We start from the raw sequence: 12,865 nt of genomic DNA, 5'->3' as shown, positions 1-12,865 counted from the left end.
CTAGGACCAGCTATTAAAAACCTGCTTCCATTAGTCCAAGGGCTATCTCTTTTCACACTGTCCTCTTTCTTGTTCCTCCATTGACTCCTCTCCCAGACCTGGAACCATCCAAAGTGATGGTTGTTGGTGTCAGTATCCATCTCTGCAAGAAAAATTCTAAAATCCAGCCCAGGAACATCTCAAGAGACAAAACTGGAATTTCTTGAATTCAGGAAAAAAAACATCCAGGACAACTAAGATTTCACAGTATTATGAGGTGGTGGTTAGAGAGATTTCCATCATGCTTCAGAGATCTACTGAGAGCAAGGTGCTCTACCAGCCTTACTTCATCTGTCTTTTAAGGAGAAAGGGAACAGCTGTTTGATGGCACTGTGTAACACTTCCTGACAGCTTGTGACAAAATGGAAAGGAAAAATTGGATCATTTTTTCAAAGATCATTGGCACTACTTTACCCACCAAGTCTCTCTAATGAATTGTGCGATATAGCCCCAAGAGGCCTTGCTCGAAGCACATTTCTCCTGAAGAAAGCTACTGTGAAAGCCCTTTTTGACAGGTTTTTTCTGAATTTGATTATTTCCTTGGAATGAGACCCCCCTCCCAAACCCATCCATGAGTATTGCTCACTCTCTACCTTCCTTTCCCTGTCTTTCCATAAGAAGAATTCAAATCCTCTGTGCAAAGATCTCTCTGGAACTTTTGTACCTCAAACACAGTTCGACTAAGATGAATATTCAGAGGAAGCCTGAAGTACTTTTGCAACCTTTGTGGCTCTAAAGTGCTAACTGAATATGACCTGCATCGGGTAACAGATATTTAAAGATAAAAGATCCCCTGTTACACTCAGGCTCTGGGTTCTCAAAGTACATCAGCCCTCATCTTGAGCTGATGCAAATTTCCACTTTGATATACTTACAGTGATTTGACCTTACCAGAGTCTTGTCCTTTATGTTGCCTTTGAATTAGCCTGGTGTCAGCTCTTTCCCTCAGAAACAGAACTCAGACTCCCACCTGCATTATGAGGTCCAACAAATAGCCACCCATGAGATGCAAGATTGTGCTCATCCCTTAGCCTGTTGTGGGGAGGTAGCATGGCTGATGAGTCAGATACTTCAAATGAGGTATTGCAGAGCAGCTGATGTATTGTACCTAGCTAGCAGGGTCAAATGTGTCTGAGCACTTTTCTATTTATGGAGCTCTTTTGAGACAGTGTAGTTGAGATTTATTTTTACATCTTTGATTCAGGATATATTTACAGAGTTTAATTTTGTCTCCATACCTGTATTGTTTACATGCATGTGCACATGTGTATTTTTATACCTGAATATATATTGTAGACATATTTCTTTGGTTGGGTGCTTTTCAGATTCAGGACACAAAAAATTAACAGTTTCATAATTCACTACTAACATTCACAGACCTTTCCAGCCTCCTAAACCATAACAGCTCTCTGTGTTTTGTAAGATCAGATGACAAGGATCACTGCCTCTTAATGGTGCATCATAACAGTGAGTACTGAAGTTGGACATCACATTAGACTGTAAAACTGCAGCAAATAATCACGGCTCAAAGCATATCTCCAACATAAGCATAAATATTGCTCATTAAATATTATGGAAGAGGAATATAAAAATCTTACTTGGTCTCTCACTGCAGCAGTAAACAGCACAGTCAAAGCACCTGCTACAAACGGCTCTGTAAATCTTCCTGTAAGGTAAGGCATCCAGCATGGAAGAATTAGTTTGTCATCACGTTAATCTATGTTTTGAGGAAAGAAATAGTTTCCTAATGAACTGAGTCTAAACTGCTCTGGAGGTGCTTAGCCATGGGAACCTCAGCACCTTGTTTGAGATCTCAGTAATTCTACACAGGATTGGAAAGCAGAGCTGTTTCCAGTAGCCAGCACAGTGATATAAAACATGACACCTCCATCTTTTCCAAGGCAGATCCCCTGCAAAAGTCAATGAGAATTTGGCATCTGCATCACCAGCCAGTTTGGCCCTTCAAAATAAGGGACTGGTATGCAGTTTTCCAGGTATTTGCTTTTGTGGGAGATGCCCCTGGATTAAAACCAAACAAGTCCTGCTATCACTTTCATTAGTCGCATCAGTACAAAATCTGTATATAGACCAAGCCAAAGGTTTAGGATTCAAAATATTCCTATTAGACAGTGTTAGTTCATTGGAAGCAAATTAATATATTCAAAACTCTAGTCCAGGAAAGATAAACCATACTTTAGCACTCACTAAGCTGATGAAATTGAAGCCTTCCAGGCACAGTCAGGCTTCAGTTCAGAATTCATCTCCATGAAAGAGGGCAGACAGTCATGTGTGGATCTGCCTGTGCTCCAAGCCAGTCAGATGTGAGGAAGCCAAGAAGTCCTACTGAAGCATGTGTATTGAATTCAGTGTGTCATATGTACCCTTGATTAGTTTTCCATTTCCAGTCTTGGAAGATGTCTTCATCCAATGTCTCATATCCTCCTTTTGCAATCAAAAAGTAGTACCAGCATTATTCTGCAGCTACAGAAACACCTTTACATTGAAAGTCCTGTAGGTTAGCTTTTTTTCCTACAGCTAACTTGGAAAAGTGGAGGAGAGGGAGAAATAAACTTACTAGAAATGTTTCTTAGATTTTGTTTACTTACGGTGAGCCATGTACTTATATTTAAAATCATTAAACCAAAAATATCACATAGGTAGCTTACCTATGGCTCCTAAATTTATCCTGACCACATAAAAATGAGCAGGTGGTACAACATGCTAAGCATCTACTATAGCTTCAGTACTCAGCACTTTTGAAAATCAGGCCACTTGATTTAGGCAGCTAAACAGGCGCATTGGAAATGGTTTGCCTTAATTAGTTCCCCAAAGTTACAGAGATTATTAGAAAAATAACTAAAGCAGCATTTTTATTCAGGAGGCAAAATGTAATGCAGTGTTAAACTATTAAGCGTAATTTGCATGAAACGTGGTGTGCACACACAACTCCCTCTGTTTGAACTTTACAGCCTTTCTATCTATTATATGAGTAATAATTTTCCCCTTGTAATACTCAGTAGGTTTCTCTTGCTTTGGGGGATATTAGGTGAACCCTTCTGTAGGTAAAATGACAACTGCAAATGAATGGTAAGATTGTGTGGCTGAGTGGATAAAATACTTTAAATTATGGCACTATGATAAAGATACCTCTGCAAAGGTTGCAAATCATTTTTCATTTTAAGGTCAGTGTTCACGATTCCACTAACATTTTTAGATAGGTTTAAGAATGAGGTTCATTCTGTTTAAATGTGTCACAGGACTGTATCTGTAGAAAGCTTTCTCTTTCTGAAGAGAATATTGCTTCTATTCCGTGGCAAGGGAAGCCACAATCCTCTCTCTGGGAGAGCTCAGGGGAGTCTTCAATTTGGCGCTAAATGTTTTGAATCCAATCGAGACTCTTTCTCCTCCAGCTCAAGTGGTAGGCTCTTTTTTTTTTCTAATCATAGACCCAGCTTGTACTGAGAGTCAGAAGCTTACACTTAAGGAGGATATTTTACTTTAGAAAGATGTGAGAGATTGCTGGATTTGAAATTTGGTAATTTTCACATACAGGGAAACTTTGCAGGTACTTAAGAGACTGTAAAATAAATCTCTCAAATGTATCAATGCAATATTAGGATATTAGTTTTCTACAGGGCTATCTGCACTAGGAAAAATAATGTCCACTTTGAAGACTAGCTCGGCTGCAGAACTGCACCGGTAGGCTGTGAGGAGGGAAGACACAATTTGGTCTTATCATTCTCTCAGGAAAACCTGCTCTCACTACTGCTGAGAAACCAAGAGAAGTTTTCCTCATGGCTTAGCTCCACAAAAGATTATGTTAGTTTTCTCTTGACAAACGCAATCTGAAAGCTGCGATTTCCTCTGCATCCTTAGGGAGACATGACTCCACCAAGGTGTTTTGATGGGTTGTGATTTTTTTTTTTCCCAAATTCTGCCCTCAGCTGACTTCTCAGAGAATAGAGTAAAAAAAAAAAAACAAAAAACCAAAAAAAAAAACCCAAACAAAAAAAACCACTGGAAAAAAAGTAGCACAGTGCCTCTAAGTTGAAGAAGAATTTTTCAGGAAAGCATCCTGACTTCATGAAGCTTGATGTCAACTTACATCAGGCCTAAAGGTGTAGCAGAACGTTTGCCCATGAGGCCAAATCCTGTCCTTAGTGCTTCATGTAACAGCACAGACTTGAATATCCTTCTCTTGAATTTATGGTGAAGAAGAGAGCTTCATCCTTTGGTCTTGTGATTTTATGATGAGACTGGTAGTTCATGCTTCTCTGCCTCACTTCTGGAAACATTGCTCCCTCCACGGGTCTGGTGGCAGATATACAGCTAAATTCAACATAAAAGCAGGCACAACCCTTTATGCCTCAGCTGGATTGAGCAGCCTACACCAGCAGTGAACCTGCCCCCACTCTACCAGAGGGAAGGTGATATTTATTACTGGAAGCATCATAATCACCACTGCTAGCACCGTAAGTACATATTAAGATCCACCACTTCCCGGCAGCCGCGTTGCTTGTCAAATCCTCTTTAGGTGAATTCTCCATCCTAACCTCAACCCCAAATAAAACTCCCCTTCTCCCTTTGCGGGGGCGGGACTTGAGGAGGGCCCTATGGGCACCTCAGCCACAGCCGTGATTTTGCAGCCGTGTTTAAATAAACCCCCGATGAAAGCCGGCGCGCTGCGAGCTCCCCCTCCTGTTGCCGAGCCGGAGCCGAGCCGTACGGCTCGTCTCGGTGCGGCTCGTCTCGGTGCGGCTCGGCCCCGGCTCGGCCCCGGTGGTCTATGGGTTGGGATGATAAAATTCTCTGGTACGGTCTTTGCCAGGACATTGCTTCTTTTAAACAATAACATCTCGAAATAAGAAATAAAAAGGCTAAAATTGCAAGGAAAAAAAAAAAAAAAACACAAAAAACCCCCTACCAAACAACAAACCTTTGTTCTTTTACTGTCTCTTCATCTTCCCTTGTGATGGTTCAATTTAAAGGGCTTGGGATCTAAGAAGGAGAAAATGGAATTTTTCAAACTGTAAGCCTGCCCCTGAGCCACACAGAAAAAGCAGATGCAGAGTCATGTTGAGAGAGGGCACCAAGTTTGTTGGAGTCTGAACAATTTTGTCTAGGCTCTCCCCATCTATGTTTTATAGAAGCAATGTGTCTTTATACAGCAGGAGAATGGGCAGAACCTTGCATAGTATATGCCAGGAATGAGGGACAGGGAAGCCAGAGACAGAAGCCCATTTACTGTGGGTGCTACTGAAGCTCATCTTCACGCACAGTGTATTGAGAGCATTTTAAAGAGGAATGAGGTTTTCTCTGTTGACAAATCATCACTGATCTGTGTTGCCAGACAACAGGCAATCACTGTAGGTCTGCCCTTGGGTCTGACACAGTTTAGAGCCCAATCATATGGTGAAACTGAGCAGAACAAGTCCAGGAGTTGTTCTCAAAGGTAGACTCTACTCTGGAGCCACCGTGAACCAGCCACTGGAGGTGTTCCCTTGTTAACAAACCAGAGCTCATTTGGAGGGAGGGGAAAAGGAAGAGATTTGATCCAGGCCCCTCTTGAACATGATGTAAGAGCTGTACCTAAAACAGAACAAAAGAAGAATCATTTTATTTGAAAGTGAACCCAAGCACAGGACAATTTTACCTGTATCCTTCTGACATTTCCCACTCCTGGAAGGCCCTGGAAGTGCCTGGGGGACAGTGGAAGCCATTGGGCAAGAGTGGGAAGAGGACAGGGGTGTTGACACACAGGGAAGGAGGCTGGGGAGATAGTCTCACCCCTGGACTTGAAGTAATTCATTAAAGCTGCACATTGGGTACAATGAGTCAAGAAGCTATTCAAGCCATTCTTGTGGGCTTTCACCAAAGCCTAAGCAGAAGTCTGAGGGAGAGCAATGTGTGTTTGCAGTTTGTAGCCCAGCCAGAGAAATGTGGCACAGCTCAGGTACCAGAGGGTAGAAGTTTTCAAAAAATTCTCCATCCTCCCCCCTCCCCTCTCTAAAATCCACCAAGGACATTCATAGAGTCACAGTCAGACACTAAGATAAAATACATTTTTTCTTTGGAGCAGACACTGTAAGTGTGTCTGGATACAAAGTATTGTGGGCTGGAGCTGTGAGCCAAGAGATGCATATATGAAGCAGGGCAGAAGGAGACCATCATACAGGCAAAGAGGAACAGAGCTTTGCACTTGATATAAAGGTTTTAACCCTACTCAGAGGGGGGAGCCAGGTGTTGCTGTTTAGAACTGCCACAATCTCCATCAGGCAGCTTTTGTGGGTGGAGAAGAATACAAATACCCCATATACCCTCTCCCCTCCTCCTCCTCCTCAACTTTCCCACACATGCTGCAAGCATGTCCCATACACCAGTGGCCAGGAGGCTCTGACAGATTAAAATCTCTCCCCTGTGAGCTGCTTCAAAACACCTTTATACCACAAGTCTATTGAGAAGTGCTCATACTGAGAGCCAGACCTTTCCTCTTAGTCAGAACTGTGCATGAGGTAAGTTTGTTGGTTTCAGTCAGACGTTCTTACAGTTTCTAGAAGTAAATTGGAGTTTTAATACTAGAAATAAGTGATAGGGAAACCTTCCAGCTGTCAAATAGATGTTTGACTCAAAAGGGAAGAAAGAACCCAGTTGTTCATAGGCAGCCTCCAAAAACAAAGAAGCCAGAACCTCCATTTCCCCAGTCACCACCTTCGCCAGCGCTGCCTTGGCACCAGGCTCCTCTCCTGAAAATGTGAGTGGGTGGAGTTGTATTTGCAGGCTGGAGGGAGTTCCTGAGCTGACATGCTGCCAGGTTTGGACTTTGTTAACTGTTGCTTTTGCTGTCAGCTGCTGAGATTATAACGGGAGCATTTTTAATAAAATGAGAGGCAAAAAAAAATAAAAAAGGCCATTAGATTACGCAGCAACCTCGGGACAACTTGTAAGTCACAGTTAAGAGAGATATCTGGAAGATTTGCCAAGTTCAAAGGTCTTCATTACCAATGTTCCCGTAGCTGACTTGATAGATTGTCTCTAGTCTGTGTCCTCTTATTCCTTCCACCTTCTCTCCTAAAGACAAATGCTTAAGACAAATCTCAAGATGAAGGGATAGACTCTATAATAGATTATTTCTTATTACTTAGAAATTGGTTAATAATTTACTAATTCAATTTTGGTGTTTCATCCCCCACTTCAATTAATCTTTAGAATATAAAGTAAATGCTGGTCTTTGTTCTTTCAGTGCTAATGAAGAAGGAAACTAATGAGGAGACCTGGCCTTGATACCTTTCTAAAGATGATTTAGCTGCACAGGAGTTAATTTTCTTTCTCTTTTTTTCCCCCTCTTCTTTTATTTACTTCTTAAACACAAAATCCACTCAAAAACTGAAAGCTGTACAAGTTGGTTATGAACACAATTTAAAGTGTGTAACACAAGTCTTACTCTAGTAAAATTCCATTTCTTGGCAGAGTGTTACAAAAATTGTGCATATCTATACTCTTCTATTCTGTAGATAAATATTTTATATAGATGCTTTGTATATACTTAAATAAAAGAAGATATAAGAACTTCTATACAGCAATTCAAAATGTTGACTACTACTCTGGAATAGATGTAGCAAGTGGCTTGTTTCTAACAAATTGTATCTGTGGTTGTAATGCATTTCAAAGAGATTTTTTTTAATTGCATCTGTCAGGAATTACAAAAGTATAGTCAACTCAGTCTCCTGACATCCCCTCCAGCCCTATTTCCTGTCATTATATTACCTTTTTGTTCTAACTTTTCTGCTATTGTTTTTTCCTACCCTATCCCTCCCACCAGTACCCTGAGAAATGTTTTCAGTCCTGCCTATAGCATTGCAACCAGGATGCACAGAAGTCTAGGATTGATGTCTGCTTGTCTGCCAATGCACAGGTACAAATTAGGAAACCAGTTCAGATTCCAGCCAACAGACTTTTGTTCTTGCAGCATGTTGTGTCATCAGTGGCAGGGGTATGGACGTAAACACTTAGGGCACTAAATGACACATTCTACTGCTCAGATGCTTTTTGCCAAGTGTGATTTCACACCTTGGGAAGCATTAAAAAAACTGTCAACAAAGCTCCAAACAGACACACTTCGTATTTTTACTTACCACAGAGTCCTTTTTCTTAAAGGAAAGCTACGGTAGTAGCATGTCTTCAAAGCTCTTTAGCTTACATCATGTAATTGCCACTGATAGAAAATAGTTTTTTTCCCCCACATCTATAAGCTTGCTTAAGCCTCTCTCATTACAGAACAAGGGTAGTATATTAAATCGTTTAATAGCAGGACCAAAATCCTGTCTGTGCAACGAAGGGGAGCAAAGGCACTGCTCAGCATGGCCTCTGCTATGAGAAATCCTCTCAGTCAGGACAGGGCTCCTCACAGCAGACTGTTGGCATCCTTTTCCTGGTAAGTGAGAGCACTCAAATCTGAATCTAGCTGGAGCTTGCTTCTGAGGGCTGTGGAAGCAATCGCTGGCTGGCAGGCTATATCCAGGTCTGCTACAGGCCAGCACTCAAGAGCTTTTTGTCTTTGTACAGGGGAAGGAAATTCCCTGTGTGCCTTATTCTCTGCTTTGCCCTCGAGCACAAGAGAGGGCAGGGCTTGCTGTATAAAGTTTACTTTACAGATTCCTAATTCTATTAAGCAAAAGCATCTACGCACCACAGAGCAGACCCCCAAATATATTAGAATTGTGAATTGTCCCAGATCTTTGGCAGTAGAGGAGTAAGATTTTCCAAGTGACTGAGTAAATTGATGCCTCCAAAAGCACTGTAAGCTGATCCATTGGGCTTGAGTCTGAATGCCCTTTATTCCAGCGTAAATCTAGAATAAGCCTGCTGAACTCAATAGTGCTACACCAAGGCAAAATCCGAATCCTCCTCTTTGCTTTTTTTTTTTTTTCACTTTTCCTGTGCTAGCTAATCCCATAGTTGCAACAAAACTGAAAAATCTATATATACAAACTCTATTGGCCAGGCTATCTTATTGTGAAACCTACAGTTTATCCCAACCTTATAAAAAATCATTCAAGTGTGACAGTGTCCTCTCTCTTGCTTTTCTGATAAGCAGAGAGGAAGGGCAGCCAATAGCATAGAAAATAGATAGACGGGAAAATAATATTTCACAGCAGGGGAAAAACCCATAACTGAATGGAAATCAAGACAGCTAATTTAAAGAAACCCACAATACTTGTGTAACATGGCCACAACACATCACATGGCTGCAGTGGAGACATTGAGGCAACTAAAGGACTCCCACCATGGCAGTCTTGAAGTTGCAGGAAGCAGCAGCATCTCCAGTAATGAGCTCCCTCCTTCCAAAAATCTGCTTCTACCTATGGCCTTGGTTTGAAACAGATTAAACTAGCAAAAAGAATCTTATTGACTTCATCAGGCAGTGCATGAGTCTGATGAGTTTAAATAAAAGGTAAAATGATGAAATACTGTCAAGATAAATGAACACACAGGTTCCCAGACTGCAGACGATCGTACTACAGTGACACTGCATGTTTAGAAGGATGTCATCTTTTTATGACATCAACAAAAAATAAATGGGCACCTTCTGAAGTCAGCAGAAGTTTAAAACAAAATTAATGGCAGAATTGAGAAATGGCATTCAAAAGGTGCTAGTCCTGTCTCTGCTGCTTGAAAACTCTCCAATTTCCTTGCCAATAAATTCCTAGAAAAAAAAATGGCAATATTCCATTTCATTATTAGCTATTCTGAATATGCCCTTCATATCAGCCCACCCTATAAAGACTGACTGTAGTTTGTAGTTTCAATATATAAATTCTGAGATCTGAAATGCGAATCTCACTTTTTGAGGACACGGCAATCTGTGTGCAGGTCTTCAAAAAGTAACTGAAAAGGTATTTCTCTGTACTCCTGACTGTACTTGGTGGAGGAAGTACTCCTGACATATTTGTTCAGTATACCTATTTTTTTTTCAACCTCAGTTTTGCAAACAAACCCTACCAAGGTGCAGTACAGTTGCCAAAAAAAGGTGCCACAGAACTGTGCAGTTTTACTGACACCTTGATCAGCATGTTCTGCATAAGAGGCAGGTCCTTCTGACTTGCTTTAAGCATATACACGAGTGGATTCCTACCTGCCATGTGTCTCTAGGCTAGTACATGTCTTACTAAATCAGATTGTATCATTCTTTTTTTTTTTACTTGGGATATTGTTAAAAAAAAATATTTTAAACTCTACAAACAGGAATTTCTGCTGTTACATTGTTGTGTCCTGTTCATATTATGGCAATCTCTAAAGCCCAGTTATGCTATAAGAAAGAAAAGGTCATGTCCAGAGGGCTGCTATTTTTATCATGCCAACTGGTGTAATAGGTAGTGGCTCTCAAACTACAGGCCACTGTGGACCAGTGAGGCTGTAGACAATTTGCCTTGTTACTGATCTATTGAGAGAATGCTGCTTCCAAGGCACTTCAGGGTGTAGTCTGAAAGCCTGTACAAAGCAGGAAATAAGGAAAAGGAACTAACATAGTGGCATTTGCTAGAGAAGTTACCACTATACCATGTGGAAGGAAGGGGAAGAAGGAAGTAATTGTCCATTTTGTATGCTTGGAGAAGACAGGAGAAAAAACCTCGGCCGACTGGACACAGCAGTCAAAATTCTGGGAATCACTTGTAGGGAGTTAGAAAAAGCCAGAAATAAGAAAACATGTAAAGAGAAAAAAAAGAAAAAGGTAAAAAAGAAGCAGACAATCATGGCCAGACAAATATAAACAAAGATAGTACTTCAGGCTATGTGGAGAGGGAAAGAAAAAACCAAAGGGGGAGAAAAGATGTAATGAATGGTTTGAGAAAGGACTGAAAACTAAGACATCCTTTTTTTTCTGTTGTAGCTAGCAACAGGACAAGGGGTAATGGGATAAAGCTGGAATACAAAAAGTTCCACTTAAATATAAGAAAAAACTATTTCACTGTGAGGATTACGGAGCAGTGGCAAAGGCTGCCCAGGGAGGGTGTGGAGTCTCCTTCCTTGGAGGTCTTCAAGACCCACCTGAACATGTTCCTATGCGACCTGATCTAGGTGAACCTGCTCCTGCAGGGGGGGTGGACTAGATGATCTCTAAAGGTCCCTTCCAACCCCTACAATTCTATGATTCTAAGCATCATAGCAAGGTCCTCCTGTTTCAGTTCTAACTCAATGGAATTGCTGAATGGAAAGATTGGCAAAACAACTTTGTTACACCATGGATAAGTTTCTCAAGGCATGTCTATGCAGCAAAAGAGGTTATTATATTATGTAATGTTATATTATTACATGGGTATGGTTCCTAGTGTGAACACTCTAGAAATGAGTCTTTTTCCAGTTTTGACTTATACTGCTCTGGAAGGGGTTTTAGTTGTAGATAGTATTTTTATGTTGGGACAGGAGTTCACAGGAAGAGTTATGCTTGTTTAACTGTATCTGTATAGTTGTATTGATGTGAAGGGTGAAATATGTCTCTATGGACAAAGCCTGAAATATCTAGCTGTCCTTCAGGCTATAGACATGACATTCTTTAGCTTAGCAAGAAGCCATATTTCAAAGGTACCTTTCCATGATTGTATGGGAACAGAGCAGAACAACACAAGGTTATCTGACAAAAAGAAAAAAAAAGTCTTTCACAGGTATTCAGAAATGTTTTGGTTTTCTAAGCTTATACTTCCATGTAAGCAATTAGTGAAGATGTCATATGGAAGTTTTGTGATCATGAATGTGAGAAGGAATAATGAGAAAATATTATGTGTGAAGTTTTAGTCCATGCTGTGAACACTTCTATAACCTTTGGCATAATTTGAAAGTTACTGTGGTCTATATCAGGAGGAAAAAAAAAATAGACAATGGTATTTAAGAAGACTTGAAATGAAGGGCATTCTAATGCTGGAGTTTTTAATACCATACACCTTTCTTTTTTTAAACTTGGGAAATGAAGAATGTTTTATCCCTCAACAAATATGAAAAATATATGATTCAAGTGTTAAACATAAGTAATGGTTAACAATCAGATGTATGTTCTATTCTTTTCTTCCATCTGCAGGTCAGACAAAAAGGAAGAAAAGAAGTGCTATACACTGGTTTCTCAAGAATGCAGCATCAGGAGTCTGTAAAAGTCTGAGTGATTCTATTGCTTCCTTTTGAAGGGCTCTAATAATAAGGAGGCCTAGGGAGAAAAATTGCAGTTGAAGACCATTGAAGTCTTGAACTGTAGTCAAGCCACAGAGAGAAATTACTGAGCCCTGAACACCTCTCCTGATCCTTCTCTGTTGAGAAGAACCTTTGTTAGATGAGGAGGCAGAGGTTGAAAGACTCAATTGAAATCCTCACTAAATACATTTTCTGAGAAGTTAGGACATGTGGATTTTTTGCCCACATGGATTTAAAAATCCACAGAATTGGAGCAGACAGGGAATCACTCTTTTTTTTTTTTTTAGTAGAAAGAATAAACTAAAATAAGAATATTAGCAATTCAGTGTATGAGCAAGCAAAGGAGATTTTCTTGTACTAACACATCTGAGCCAGAGTGACACATACTGTGACACTGAGAAATATTTGAAAGGGCAGAAATAAAGGACTGTAGGTGTTAGTATTATTTATATGGTGTGAAACCCGTTTGTCTCAGATACTAGGAAAATTACTTTTTCCATTTATTGCCAAGTTCTTAAATAGCCCATTCAGTGCAATTCACTGTCATTTTGTATGTCTTCTTGTAGATCTGCATCTCCACGACAAGTGATTTTCCAGGGTATGTCTTTGGAGTCTATGGGCAACCTGTAACACTCTGGTAATCATATGA

This window comes from Colius striatus, chromosome 5 (genome assembly GCF_028858725.1).
Source record: "Colius striatus isolate bColStr4 chromosome 5, bColStr4.1.hap1, whole genome shotgun sequence".
Lineage (NCBI taxonomy): Eukaryota > Metazoa > Chordata > Aves > Coliiformes > Coliidae > Colius > Colius striatus.
This window is presented reverse-complemented; position numbering follows the sequence as displayed.